The sequence below is a fragment of the Garra rufa genome, chromosome 18 (assembly GCF_049309525.1).
Source record: "Garra rufa chromosome 18, GarRuf1.0, whole genome shotgun sequence".
Lineage (NCBI taxonomy): Eukaryota > Metazoa > Chordata > Actinopteri > Cypriniformes > Cyprinidae > Garra > Garra rufa.
The window spans coordinates 11,893,174-11,909,363 of record NC_133378.1 but is presented as its reverse complement, the minus strand read 5'-3'; the positions used below and the strand labels follow the sequence as shown (position 1 = coordinate 11,909,363).

Here is a 16,190-nt window from a genome sequence, read left to right as displayed (position 1 = left end):
AGAAACCTACCAGCAAAGCAGTACTGTTAAAAGTTTTAAGCACTTGTGTACAAATTCTGTAAAATGAGAATGTTGATAAAAATATCATAAATGTCAAAAATGTTATATGTTTTCTTCATCAATTAACTTCTTTTGACCATCATCTTGTGTTTAAAGCAGCTTTTGCACTTGCGGATAGTTTTTCAGGTTGGCAGGTGGGTCTCTTTAAGCATCTTGGAGACGTTGCCACAGTTCTTCTAGATTTAATCTGTCTCAGTTTGTTCTGTTTCTTCATGTCATTCTGTGCAAAATGGATGATGATAAGATCAGATCTCTGTTTGGAGCACTGGCTGTTGTCAAACAAAAATGTTACTGGATTATTACATTTAATGGCAAAATTAATGTTTAGAAATATAAAATAAAATTACCCATTGAAACACTACAGCAAAAGATAGACATAACTGAATTAAAATAATTTTTAGCTGGTAAAAATACTAGTGTTCTAATAATTTTGGACACCACTGTATATGGAGCCCAAGGATTAAGATAAAATGATGTGGATGAGATAGAAATGCATTTTTAGTTTAGTTTCTCCTTGGAGCTCTGAATAACTGGTTATGAAAAATTCAATAATCTAAATTTTGATCTGAAACTAATAAAATTGTTAATCTTGACAATTTTGTAGATGTACTGGTTTTGTATTTATTCAGTTCTAAAGGACTAGTTCAATTCTGATACAAATATTTCCTGCTGATAATTTACTCACCCCTGTGTCATTTAAGATGCTCGTGTCTCTTTTTCTGTCGAAAAGGTTTTTGAGGAAAACTTTTCAGGATTTTTCTCCATATTTCGATGGGAGCCAACGGGTTGAAGGTCCAAAATTAATTAAAAATTAATTGTCAGTGCAGCTTCAAAGGGCTCTACATCATCCCATCCAAGGAATAAGGATCACTGGGAACTTGTAAAGCCCTTTGAAAGCTGTATTGAAATTTTGAAAACTTTATACTTGACCTTAATCCCACTGAAGTCCACTATATGGAGAAAAATCCTGAAATCTTTTCCTCAAAAACTTTAATTTCTTTTCGACTTAAAGAAAGAAAGATATGAACATCTTGGATTACATGTGGAAGAGTGAATTATCAGGAAATATTTTCTAATAGTTTTAAGTTAAACATATATTTAATTAAACGTTTTGATGAAACTGTCCCATGTTCTTTTAACCCTCTGGTTGTGTTCAGATCCCAATCACACTCCTGGTGTTCCCGGTCAAAAATGACCGGACTCCAAACAATTGCTTATAAATCTCACATTATGCTAGATTTTCAACAAATATTGGATTCAATCTTTTTGTCAACTTGTTTTCTTTAATTTAGGACTGGTTTTGTGATCTGATTAATCATAGGCCTCATTTGAGAGTAGGTTCCTTGTATTTTGAGTGAAAAAATCATTTTTTATGAATAATTTTCACAATATTAACCCAAAAATTATAAAAATTTGCACAGTTTCTCACACTAGTGTGCCTTAATGTTTAATCAGGAAGTTTGCTTTTAAATGCTTTTATCAGGGATGTGATTTTTCCGGATTAATCCGGAATTCCGGATTTTTCGACCTGAAAATGTGACCTATGTCAGGTATTTCCCAGCTAACACAATTACGTCGTGACGACGTTACTGGACCGGACCATATTCGTCGCAGCGACGTACCAAATAACGTGCCAGCGACGTAACTTTGTGATTCCCATATTCGTCGTAGCGACGTTATTGCGTTACGTTGCTAGGACGTGGCAAGTACGTCCTAACGACCAAACTAGCACCTTCCCAGTATTTTTAATATTTGCTTCTCACCTTTAGTCCTGTCCGAGGATGTGTTCCTACCACCTTGAAATCAGTATATAATGACAAACTCAAACATTTTCTGCTGTAAAAAACAAACACTAAATCCTTATGTTTTCAAATTGTTGTAGTTTTTGTAAATATATTCACTGCATACATGCAAACCAATACAAAATCATTAAATTCCAACAGAAAATCAGCAAAAACACAGTGCATTCATTTATTAAATCACCATTTATTCAGTTATTTTCTACATATACTAAGCCATTGCATTTTAAACATGACACCTATTATTTAACCATGTAAAGTGCTGCCAAGTCATTAGCACAGATAATTGAACACATCACATAAAGTACATAGTAATCAAAGAATAATACAACCACTGATTAAAATGTTTTACTTTTATTGAAAAATATTAAATATTTAATTAATGATGGGTATAGTATAATAATAGTTATCAGTAGCCTACTCTTATTAACAGAACTCCCCTAGTTTGGTACAAAAATACTGATACAAAGATAGAAACAATTCAGTAGTGATTTCTGTATTACTTTAAGTTAATTTGTTTTCTGAGTGTCCTGTGTATGAAACACCTGCTACAAATATCTGGTGGTGAAGTGCTGTAATACTGCTTCACTCTCAGAAGCAAAACCTAAACAATTACCAAAGGACCGTAATTCTTCTCAGAAGATAACAGAAATAAAGAAAATAGCAACATTAATAAACAGTAAGAACATGTTAATTTAACAATGTAGAGATTACATCTCCCCTGTATTAGGCCCACCCAAAAAACATACAGTAAATGAGCCTGTTGACTTTTTCAGAAAAATCTGAGATCTGTCCCCAGCTGTGGAGAAGACTCTTTGCTGAGAATTTAGGTTCTGGACAGTTGTGAGAGAAAAAGAAGAATGTCTTTCTTACCACAGCAGCAGAAGGTACTCTCTTCTGAGGGAAGGATAGGAGGGTGACACTTCACTCTTGATCTACTCTTGGAGAGTTGATGAGGAGTTTTGCTAAAGAATAAGGTTCCTGCTCAGCACTTGGTCTTTTTCAGCAAAGAGTACCTCTAATGCAGTGCCACATACTCCAGATTCTTTGCAAACTTGAAACTTTTAATAAAATTGACCATATTATTGTAGTCAGGTTTATTGTTTTTATTATAACACATGGCAAATGTATAAGAAAATTATGTCAACGGTGTTTTTCCTCCTCTTCACTATCCTGAGGCTGTACTGTCAATATCCTTCTCTGGCAGCTGAAAGGGAGAATCACCTTGTTAATGTTGCTACTGTATGTACACACAACCAGTCAAAATCTGCAGTCTTTCAGTTTTTTTTTTATGTTTTTCGACACACCAAAGCTATATTTATATTTAACTTACAATACAATAATAGTGTGAAATATTTTAATTTAAAATACGTTTTCTGTTGTTTTTCAAATAGACTTTAAAATGCATTTCTTTCCTGTGAGGCAAAGGTAAATTCTTCAGTAGCCTTTACTCCAGTCTTCAGTTTCACATGATCATTCTCATATGATTTGATGCTCAAAAAACATTTTTGATTATTATCAATGTTGAAAACAGTTGTGCTACTTAATATTTCTGTGTAAACTGTGATTTCTTTTTAGGATAATTTTATAAATACATAGTTAAGGTTTACCTTTTTTTTTTTTTTACTTTTGTAACATTATAAATGTTTTTACTACCACTTCAGATCAGTTTAATGCATCCTTGCTATTAAGGTCTTCATAAAGAAAAAAAAAAAACTTAAGTGACTCCAACCTAGTGTACACAACTAAATTGGGCAACACAGCATATTAGAATGATTTTGAACACTTACAACTGGAGTATTGATGCTGAAAATTCAGCTTTGAATTTAAATGAAAACACACCTTGTAATAAACAATGCACAGATTGCAAAGAACTTACATTCTGATGATTACTTCATTTTCCTCAAGGCTGCCTTCCTCAGTCATTCCTAGCCCAGTCAACAATTTGATCTCACAATGATGTCACTACGAGCTCACAATATTCTCATGGTGCGGTCACGATTTGTGTGTCACAGTGAACTAAAAGTGTAACCACACAGAGCTCTCACTGTGTGCTCATACTTTGTTCACAACATGAGGTCACTGCACAATCACAGTGCACTCATACTGTGGTCAAAATATGAGGTCACATTACACTCACTGTGTGCTCATACTGTGATCACTGTGTGCTCATAATGTGGTCACTGTGAGGTCACTGCACACTCACTGTGTGCTCATAATGTGATCACTGTGTGCTCATACTGTGGTCACTGTGTGCTCATACTGTGATCACTGTGTGCTCATAATTTGATCACTGTGAGGTCACTGCACACTCACTGTGTGCTCATAATGTGATCACTGTGTGCTCATACTGTGGTCACTGTGTGCTCATACTGTGATCACTGTGTGCTCATAATTTGATCACTGTGAGGTCACTGCACACTCACTGTGTGCTCATACTGTGATCACTGTGTGCTCATACTGTGGTCACTGTGTGCTCATACTGTGATCACTGTGTGCTCATAATTTGATCACTGTGAGGTCACTGCACACTCACTGTGTGCTCATAATGTGATCACTGTGTGCTCATACTGTGGTCACTGTGTGCTCATACTGTGATCACTGTGTGCTCATAATTTGATCACTGTGAGGTCACTGCACACTCACTGTGTGCTCATACTGTGATCACTGTGTGCTCATAATTTGATCACTGTGAGGTCACTGCACACTCACTGTGTGCTCATAATGTGATCACTGTGTGCTCATACTGTGGTCACTGTGAGGTCACTGTGCACTCACTGTGTGCTCATAATGTGATCACTGTGAGGTCACTGCGCACTCACTGTGTGCTCATAATGTGATCACTGTGTGCTCATACTGTGGTCACTGTGAGGTCACTGCACACTCACTGTGTGCTCATACCGTGAGATCACCATATAACACCACTATGCTATAATTGTGTTATTTCACTGTTATCTAAAATGATTCAGTTAACTCAAACTTTTACACCCACATTCTTTATTTCCATCAACAAAAACAATCAAACAAAAAGTCAGCTTTTTCCTTTATTTGGTTTCCTTTTCAGCCTGGTGTTGGCGTTGGCCAAAAAAAAAAAAATCTACTTGGCCAATACATTCCGTGTCTGGTGTTGTTCTGGTGATTACTTTTAGCTTCTTCACCTCTATTTCATTTTGTTTGTGAAAAGACCTGACACATTCTAAAAACACAAAGAGCAAGGTGTTAACATTACAATTTCTATAGCAGCATCCAGATGCACAAACCAAAACTTAAACACTTACTTTTCAAACATGTCAGGAGCACAGGTGGCAACACCTTCTTCCCATCTTTCCCCGTTCTGTTATAAAGACAGAGAACATTGTCTGACGCTATGCTTTTTAAAGCCTGTCTCACCATCTCACCTATATTGGAGCTGCCGTGAGTATGGACAAAGTCCCTTTAAGGCAAGTCATGTCACTCTGCGGCCATCTTTGAAACGCCTCTTGGGCAGGCAAGTGCAGCTCCTATCTCTTTGAATGGGGAAACATCAAATTCTCCAAAACAGTTCACCAAGCTTACGATTAAATTTCATCTTTTAAATCTCCAAAGAAATCCAACAAGAACTGCCTCATAAATATGGTTCCTTGTGCTCCAATAGCGTTAAAAAACGCTTATTTTTCCGGATAAATAAGCCACGTCTCAGAGCGCCAACTGTTTCTATAGCAACTGGGACTTCTGACGGCAGCCGCAGTGATGCGCTGACTTTACTAATCAACGATTGGCTCTTTCACTAAGAGGGCAGGGCTTCGCGGCCATAATGAACGTTGCATTTTTTCCCCATTCAAAACTATACAGGTCCTTCTCAAAAAATTAGCATATTGTGATAAAGTTCATTATTTTCTGTAATGTACTGATAAACATTAGACTTTCATATATTTTAGATTCATTACACACAACTGAAATAGTTCAAGCCTTTTATTGTTTTAATATTGATGATTTTGGCATACAGCTCATGAAAACCCAAAATTCCTATCTCAAAAAATTTGCATATTTCATCCGACCAATAAAAGAAAAGTGTTTTTAATACAAAAAAAGTCAACCTTCAAATAATTATGTTCAGTTATGCACTCAATACTTGGTCGGGAATCCTTTTCGCAGAAATTACTGCTTCAATGCGGCGTGGCATGGAGGCAATCAGCCTGTGGCACTGCTGATGTGTTATGGAGGCCCAGGATGCTTCGATAGCGGCCTTAAGCTCATCCAGAGTGTTGGGTCTTGCGTCTCTCAACTTTCTCTTCACAATATCCCACAGATTCTCTATGGGGTTCAGGTCAGGAGAGTTGGCAGGCCAATTGAGCACATTAATACCATGGTCAGTAAACCATTTACCAGTGGTTTTGGCACCCCTGCTGAAAAAAACAGCTAATACCAGCCTAGGCTGGTCTTAGCTGGTTTAAGCTGGAAGTAGCTGGTTTAAGCTGGTCTCCCAGCCTGGCCAGGCTGGTCAGGCTGGTTTTAGCTGGTGGTTTCCCAGCCTGACCAGCTAAGACCAGCCTGGCCAGGCTGGAAAAGTGGCCAAAACCCCTCTAAAACCAGCCTGCCTTCCAGCTATGACCAGCTAAAACCAGGCTGGTTGACCAGCTAAAACCAGCCAACCAGCCTAGGCTGGTTTTAGCTGGTTTTTTCACCAGGGACTGTGAGCAGGTGCCAGGTCGTGCTGAAAAATGAAATCTTCATCTCCATAAAGCTTTTCAGCAGATGGAAGCATGAAGTGCTCCAAAATCTCCTGATAGCTAGCTGCATTGACCCTGCCCTTGATAAAACACAGTGGACTAACACCAGCAGCTGACATGGCACCCCAGACCATCACTGACTGTGGGTATTTGACACTGGACTTCAGGCATTTTGGCATTTCCCTCTCCCCAGTCTTCCTCCAGACTCTGGCACCTTGATTTCCGAATGACATGCAAAATTTGAGCAACAGTCCAGTGCTGCTTCTCTGTAGCCCAGGTCAGGCGCTTCTGCCGCTGTTTCTGGTTCAAAAGTGGCTTGACCTGGCGCCTGTACACGGTGGCTCTGGATGTTTCTACTCCAGACTCAGTCCACTGCTTCCGCAGGTCCCCCAAGGTCTGGAATCAGTCCTTCTCCACAATCTTCCTCAGGGTCCGGTCACCTCTTCTCATTGTGCAGCGTTTTCTGCCACACTTTTTCCTTCCCACAGACTTCCCACTGAGGTGCCTTGATACAGCACTCTGGGAACAGCCTATTCGTTCAGAAATTTCTTTCTGTGTCTTACCCTCTTGCTTGAGGGTGTCAATGATGGCCTTCTGGACAGCAGTCAGGTCGGCAGTCTTACCCATGATTGCGGTTTTGAGTAATGAACCAGGCTGGGAGTTTTTAAAAGCCTCAGGAATCTTTTGCAGGTGTTTAGAGTTAATTAGTTGATTCAGATGATTAGGTTAATAGCTCGTTTAGAGAACCTTTTCATGATATGCTAATTTTTTGAGATAGGAATTTTGGGTTTTCATGAGCTGTATGCCAAAATCATCAATATTAAAACAATAAAAGGCTTGAACTACTTCAGTTGTGTGTAATGAATCTAAAATATATGAAAGTCTAATGTTTATCAGTACATTACAGAAAATAATGAACTTTATCACAATATGCTAATTTTTTGAGAAGGACCTGTACGAGTGACATGTCTTGGGTATTCTATAGTCTTTGGTATGGATGAGATAGTGTACCTGACAAAAACATACATAATATTGTCATGATTAAAATATACCAGGCTTCAACATTTCTTTTGCATGGTATCTGCTGCTGCTGCTGCAAAAAAAAAAAAAAACTGTGGCTTTGTTGTAAAAATAAACGCTAAATTTATATAGTAGTACTAACATAAAGCTCTCGATAATTTTTGTCTTCTTCAAGTCTCTGACAGAAGCCGTTAAATGTTTCAAAGCTGGAGCACTGTTGTTTTTTAAAAAGTTCCTCATGGGCATCTTCTTCTGCCTGCTTCATGAGAACAGACTTAACTTTTGCCAAGTCATTCATGATGACAGCTTGTCTCTGTTCCAGCATTTGAATTTGTTGGAGTATCTTAGTATTCAGATCTGAAAAATTGTAAAGTTAGATTGTTATATAGCAAAGGATGTTTTATGTTTTTATGTCTGTATAAATAAATAATGTCTAATTAATATATCACATACCAAACAATTACTGAAGGTAAAATGGCTGGTGCACATGTAGCATGTGTGAGCAGTACTCTGCTAAAAAAAAGACCAGACCACATTGCACATCTAAAAGTATGTAAATAGGCCACTCACCATTTCTGCGGTGTAACAATACCATGCACAACTTTTTCTTCTTCTTTACATGTTTTATGGTGGTTGGAAGACCAGCTTAGATGGTGCATTTACCACCGCCAACTGGACCGGAGTGTGAAGCATTCACAATGAGCTCACGCTTTACACACATGAGGATCACGGTATGAGGATCAGATGAACTCACATTGAGCTCACGCTTTACTCACATGGTGAGGATCACGGTATGAGGATCAGATGAACTCACATTGAGCTCACGCTTTACTCACATGGTGAGGATCACAGTATGAGGATCAGATGAACTCGCCTTGAGCTCACGCTTTACTCACATGGTGAGGATCACAGTATGAGGATCAGATGAACTCACATTGAGCTCACGCTTTACTCACATGGTGAGGATCACAGTATGAGGATCAGATGAACTCACATTGAGCTCACGCTTTACTCACATGGTGAGGATCACAGTATGAGGATCAGATGAACTCGCCTTGAGCTCACGCTTTACTCACATGGTGAGGATCACAGTATGAGGATCAGATGAACTCACCTTGAGCTCACGCTTTACTCACATGGTGAGGATCACAGTATGAGGATCAGATGAACTCACGTTGAGCTCACGCTTTACTCACATGGTGAGGATCACAGTATGAGGATCAGATGAACTCACCTTGAGCTCACGCTTTACACACATGGTGAGGATCACAGTATGAGGATTGTGTGATGTCACTGTGATCATCGCATGATCTCACGTGTTGACTGGGAGGCCTTCTCATTTTTCACCTTTCCCTTGAATCCACATAAAATATAAATAAAACTAATTAACCAATTAATTTTATAGACAGTTTGTATAAGTTTGTATAAAACTGCAAATCTTCCTTTTGAAATCTTAAGTTATTCTCCAGCTTCTAAAGGAAAGGCACAATCTGTGGCCATGTTCACAGAGAATTTGATCTTACTATTAGGTGACCTGGCAAGGAGATTTAGCTTAAAACCTATTCATGAAACTCTTAAGAGTCCACAATAACCAAAAAGAGGGATACGTCATTTGCATTGACTTTTTCTTTGTTAAATTTCCACACTAAGCATGGGTCGGAGCTCTTAATACAAAGTGCACCAGATAGAAAAAATTAAGTTTAAAATGTACAGTACATACTTTTGTACACTAGGCCATGCCCCAGACAGACGAAGGTCCAGACCCCAAAGTCTCAAACAAATCCTGTGGGAAACACAGCAAAGTGATGTGGTTGTGTATGATTTAGAAATAGGGGAGTCTTACATTGGTCAAATTCAGGCCAACTCAAATATTTTTTAAACATGTTTAAAAATGATCAGGAGCACAGGAGGTGCTCATAAAGGCAGTGGTTTACAATTGTGGTCCAGGTGACCCACAGCACTGCACATTTTGTATGTCTCTCTTGTTAAACCCACCTTCTTCAGATCATCAGCTCCTTAGGAAAGAGCTTCATTAACAAATCTGTCAGTAAAGAGAGATGTGCAAAATGTATAGTGCTGTGTGTCCCCAGGTCCAGGTTTGAAAACCACTGTTGTAAGTTACCATGACATATGACAATCATACGAGCATCAACAATTTCACAAAAATGTCTCCTGACTGAGGAAAAAACAAAATCATTCACAGGCTCTGGAATTAGACTATCAATTGATATCTATCTAGCTATGAGTAACTGAAATGATAAATCCAACCCTGTGGATTACCTGTCTCTCCTCCTGAGCATTTTGTTGTGTGGGTCCAGGAAGGATACTGCAGCACAACTCCTTTAACCATGAGAAAATGCAGTTCCAGCATGTCTTCACATCCAGGACAACAGAAGGGTCAGGGAGGCCTGAAATATAAATATTTAAGCCACTGAAATCAATTTAAATCTATATTTGTGCCTGAGTGACACTGAAACAATGAGGTTTAGTTTTTTACCGAGGACTTGCTGGGTTCTTTTGAACACAGTCTTCATGATGGATGATCTCTTGATCCTGGATCCTTTCTGCCATACACTTAGAGATGGTTTGGATGTCATGTGGTTGTGTCTAAAATACAAATAGCAGCACCATTAGTCCTGTTGCTTTATATATATTTTTTGGTACTGAACAAGTCAGGAACCAAATCAGTAAGTTACCTGTACTTGATACCCATCCCTAATCATAATCATGGTTGTCGTGTTGCTGCTGCCCAGACTCTCTCTCCACCTGTTATTAAAAAAAGTATGTTAGTTTTGAATAAAACATTGATAAAACAATGAACAATGAATAAAGCATTCAAACTACTACTTAAAAAAAATAGGCTCAATACATTTAGTGCAACAATATGAAAAATTATCCAGAGACCAGCTTTGAGGACGTGCCCACGACGTTTCTGGGACCTTAGCCAAAATCCTTAAACTACTACATAGTAACAATGAACATCATTTCTAATAAGCAACTCACTGAATTACTCAACTGGTTCACTGGCAGTAAGGACATAAAATAGTGAAGTATTTGTTGGATACATATTTGTTAAAACTAAACTATCAGATCTGTTTGTCAATGAAAAGTCACTAGCATAAAAATGATGCAAGTTATGTATGTAAAAATGTTGTATGTAAAAACCAATAACATGTAACGAGCAAATTACACCATTTACAGGCCTGTTAATCGACAGGAAAGCAGGACATTATTAATCCCACATACACTGAATGGGATTTCGGCAGCCTCGGTCTAATTAAAAGTTTATATAACATCAGTGGTTTATATTTAAGTTTACAATACGGCTAGGCTAGCATGAGCATAGTCAGATGCGAACGACAAGCAGTCAACGTTACTATGGTAGAAGTTAAAAAAAAATGAATACTGTATAGTTTATCGTGGGTAAATTTCAAACTAGACTAAAAATAAGGTATAACATTTTAATTTAGGATTTTAAAAGTTAACTTAACGTTACCACAGACCGCCTCCAGAACTAAGCTAATTAACTTTAACATTAACCAAACAGGGCATTTATTTATTAAATTAATATAGAAAACCTCCAAAAACACAAAACACTACTTATCTTACGTGTCATCTAACGTTATATCAGCAAAAAAATATGAATAAGAGAAGATTTTAAGCGCTTACCTTTTCCTTCTCGTCCGTCTTCTGGAAGTTGACCGTTAATGACGGGCACGCGCACGGGGCACTTACGCAGCACTCAGAAAGTGACGTGCGCTGGTTTTAACCTTAACATTTGTCCCGTTCCCCCTTTCAATAAACCATTCACAACCATAAATTATCACCATTTGCTAAGCAAACTATTTGGTTTTTGTTTTGCCATTAATTTGATGACAAACATTTCTATATTTTAAATGACGGGTTATACAATAATTCATTCCATCATGCAAAATGCTTGACGAATTCAGTATATTCCCCATATTATTGGCTATTAAAACGGTTTACACCTTTAAAAATAAGCTTAATACATGTAGTGCAATAATATGAAAAGTTAGTTGGAGACCTGCTGACCACGTCGCTATAACGTTTCCCACGCGACCAACCAGCAACGTCTTTTAAGGACGTGCCTACGACGTTTCTGGGACGTTAGCCAAAATTCAAAAATATGGAACGTTACCACAACGTCCTCACGACGTTGTCATAAAGTAATGTCACGCTGACCAAATGACGACCAACTGGCGACGTCCTCACAACGTACTGTGTTTGCTGGGTTGCGACCGTTCGCAAATGGCGGATGGCGAAGTATGATTCCGGACCGCAAGATGCGTCCATGCGGACCGTGAAAGCTTTTGACATAATAATAATAATAATAATAAAAAAAAAAAAAATGCCAAACGCTATTTCTAATAAATACATTTATATTAAGCACACTAGGGTCAGCATTTGGGTACAATCTTCCGTGCAGTGAGGAGAGTAGAGATCGGCAGACAGATGTAGCTTTCAGTGAGTGAAAAACGTTGATGGAAAATGCATTATTTTGGGGTTACCTCGCAAAATATTGTAAATATATCTTTTTATACTGTATTTTTATACATATTTATATTTTAAACCACGACGGTGAGCCAATGGATATCACACAAGCAACGTGAAAACTGCATATATTAAAGTGAAAGTAAAAACAGCGCTTTCAGCATCTAATGTGCACATTCTCTAAGAGACAATGATAGACGAATATACTTCATATGCTGATATTAATTTACTTCCCTAATATTTCTCTTCTGCAAAATAAAAAGAAACGTATTTTGTGTAGGCTAAGGATTTTTGAAAGTCAGTTCTTGAAATGAAGCTCTTCATTTTTATTGATGACTGTAGTGTTATTAGGGGTTAAGAAAGACTTAATTATTTCAGGTGGTCTTAAATGTGGGGACTGAAAGGCAAGAATTGCGATGAAACTTTATAAGGTTATCCATTGAATAAATATGAGCGCTGCGCGTTTCAAAGTCATCTGCGGCGCTGTTTTGTGTATCATTCTGATAGCGCCTCCTGCTGGAAGACAATGATCTGACATTTTTAATAAGCTCGTACGTCTACTGTTGTCAAGGAAAGGAAAGGAAAGGAGGTGAAGTGAGGCCAAGTATGGTGACCCATACTAGGAATTTGTGCTCTGCATTTAACCCATCCAAGTGCACACACACAGTAGTGAACACACACACAGTAGTGAACACACACCCGGAGCAGTGGGCAGCCATTGCTGCGGCGCCCGGGGAGCAGTTGGGGGAACGGTGCCTTGCTCAAGGGACTCACCTCAGTCGTGGTATTGAGGGTGGAGAGAGTGCTGTACATTCACAATCTCCACCTACAATCCAAAAGACCAATGTAAACAAATCAGTCCATGGTTTTAAGCACCAAACACGTAGAGTTGTAAATGTTATCTGATGGATCGTCAAGATCATGCGTTATACAAATTTAAACAATTAAGGCAATAAAATATATGTGAATTTTATAATTTAAGAAATCTTTTTTGTTTTGTGAAATCTGCATCTCAATTGTAAATCATGTTTTTTACAGTCATTTTAATAATTTATTTATTTATTAATTAAATTTTGTTCAGGTCTTTAAAAAAGTATTTAAATGTCTAGAATTTAAGATAAAATATGCTGCAGATACCCTGGTCTCGTGAAAAAAAAAAAAACATAAATAGTTTTTTATATATAATTGTCTGGACCTCGGCTGGTGCGCAGGGTATATTACTGGACCTCGAGCCGTTTTAGTTGAAGACCCCTGGATTAGATGATCGATTTTGAGTGATTTTCTACTATGGCAGGATGTTTAAGCTGCATTAACATTAACTTACTTGTATTTGCTAGTAGAGCTGCACAATTAATCGTTAAAAGATCGCGATCTCGATTCCACCCCCCTCACGATCTTAATCCAGCATTTATACGATTCAGCCAATTATATTTTATTTATATTTTACAAAACTTTTGCTAGCCTAATTAGGCTACTGCACAGACTGCTGTGAGCTGATGCAGTGACAGGTTCGCCATTCTCTCCAACAGTACATAACCATTTAAAACTCATCTTCAGCGCACATTCTGTCATTCTGTCTCAATATACTGTACAACGCGACATTCATTCACATCAGATGATAACTCAGCTGCAGAGATCCACTCAAGCAGCGGCGTAATTTCCACTGGGGACACGAATTTCAAAATCCCGTTGGTGTCCACCCACTTTCAATTAGTTTTGTTAAAGTAATGTCTTGTATTGTAGAATGCACGCTCAGCGCCGCCGAGAGTTTCGCGGGATCGTTAAAATGAAACCGAAAGTAAAAAACCCGCACGCGCATTTAAAAGCTATTTGCATTAAGAGAGCGACTCCCCAATGCGCGCAAATTAAGCTACATAAAATATCAAGGCTGTTATTAGTTTGTGGGCTATAAAAAGTTGTGTATATAGCTCTGTATCATGCTTGGAAAATTCGGTCTTTATTAGCACTTTGAATATTAAAATAGTAGTACTTTGATCGTGCCAGATTTATGGACCAGCAGAGCAATGGAACCATATATCCATTAACCCCTCAACTGTTACTCCCATTTTTAACAAAGATGTGACAATGAAGAATTGAATCTTAAATCTTTATAATTCATGGACAAGAACATTTAGTAATATGATTTTGATGTACATTTTCCATGTTTGATTTTAAAATGGCATTCCAAAGGATGAATTTTGAAATTTTAAGCTTTCATCTGATGTATCATTTCTAATGTGTAATAGGGAAAAAGGCAACAAGAAAGTCTGTCTGTGAAAAAGGTCAGAATTCCTGTTATGAAGTAGATTTTTGAGGTGCACTCTTGTCATAAATTAATGTATGAAACTCTTGTCATAAATTATTTTCCTACATAATTTGTAACACAAAAAAGGTCAAATATCTATTTAGGAGCCTTAGACCTTTCCAACGATATATAGTTTGTCATGATTAGATTAGGATTTATTTGTAAAATGGTAAAGTAAACTTGGTCATCCCACAGAGTGGACAGTGACAGCCATAAAATGTTGATAGGCTAGTGTTTCTAGCTAAGAATTTTTAAAATCGCTTTACTCTAACATAATACCTTTGTATGTTTATTTTTTAATGTTTAATGGTGATTTTTTTTTTTGTTTACATTATTACGTTATTTTCCATTACATTTTTTTAAATTTAAAGCAAAGTGTCACAAGGAGGGTCAGACTGAGACGTGCGGATCCATTTGCAGGCTTTATTGAGAAATGTCGACAGGCAGGAGTAATCACCAGAAAACAGGAACAACGTAGGTAATCCGGGAAACAGTTCAATAGACAGGCAATGGTCGCAATGGCAGGAAGCAGGAATCGTCAACGGGGTACACAGTCCAGAGTCATACACAGATAATCCAACACAGAGATAAACGCTTAGAATTACGACCATAGGAACAATAAGACTTCGCAAGGTGGCGGTGTGTGTGAGTGGCTTAAATGCATGTGGGTAAATGATAAACAGGTGTATGCAGCAATCAGTTCAGTGGGAAACGAGGAGCAGCTGTGTGCAGTGATTAGTGCAGTGGCTTATGGGGATTGCAGTCCAGAATGTGTGTGCAAGAGTTCATGATGAGATAGACCAGATACGTGACACAAAGTTTATTTTTGTCTTATTTCACTACTATTTTACTGCGGTTTGATAACCTAATTTGGTGTCTTAGTATATTTTCCTGCTTTTTTGTCCTTAGCCAATCACATGCCTGTTTTATTTTGTACAAAATTGCAAAAAGTCACACTTGTGGTGTTCCCGGTCAAAAATGACCGGACTCCAAAGAATTGCTTATAAATCTCTAATTTTTCTATATTTTCACCAAATATTGGATTCATTCTTTTTGTCAACTTGTTTTCTTTCATTTAGGACTGGTTTTGTGTTTCTATTTGCATCCGATTAATCGTAGGCCTCATTTATCTGAGAGTAGGTACCATGTTTTTTGAGTGAAAAGATCATTTTTTGTGAATAATTTTCACAATATGAAACAAAAAATTATAAAAATTTGCACTGTTTCTCACACTAATGTGCCCTAATGTTTAATCAGGAAGTTTGCTTTTAAATGCTTTTATTTTGTACAAAATTGCAAAAAGTCACACTTGTGGTGTTCCCGGTCAAAAATGACCGGACTCCAAAGAATTGCTTATAAATCTCTCATTTTTCTATATTATCACCAAATATTGGATTCATTCTTCTTGTCAACTTGTTTTCTTTCATTTAGGACTGGTTCTGTGTTTCTATTTGCATCCGATTAATCGTAGGCCTCATTTATCTGAGAGTAGTTACCGTGTTTTTTGAGTGAAAAAAGCATTTTTTTATGAATAATTTTCACAAAAATAAACAAAATAATATGAAAATTTGCACTGTTTCTCACACTACTGTGCTTTTATGTTTAATCAGGAAGTTTGCTTTAAAAAGCTTTTATTTTGTACAAAATTGCACCAAGTCACATTTGTCAAAAATGTCCGGCCATTGAAAGTGAATGGGGGAGATCACAAAAAACAGGACCTTTATTTGAAATGGTTTTATTTTCTAAAAAGGGGCACAAATTAACACTTATGCAGTTCCCTGTAAA

At 37.5% G+C, this 16,190-nt stretch overlaps 1 long non-coding RNA gene across 1 annotated transcript; it reads right to left on the bottom strand.

Moving 5' to 3' along the window:
- Positions 1-9,867: 9,867 nt before the first annotated feature.
- On the bottom strand, positions 9,868-10,413 carry LOC141290930 (uncharacterized). The gene is made up of 3 exons (XR_012340248.1): positions 10,285-10,413; positions 10,086-10,195; positions 9,868-9,996 (listed from the first exon to the last, which is right to left on the bottom strand). It is a non-coding gene; the product is annotated as an uncharacterized lncRNA (long non-coding RNA).
- Between the last annotated feature and the right edge of the window lie 5,777 nt (positions 10,414-16,190).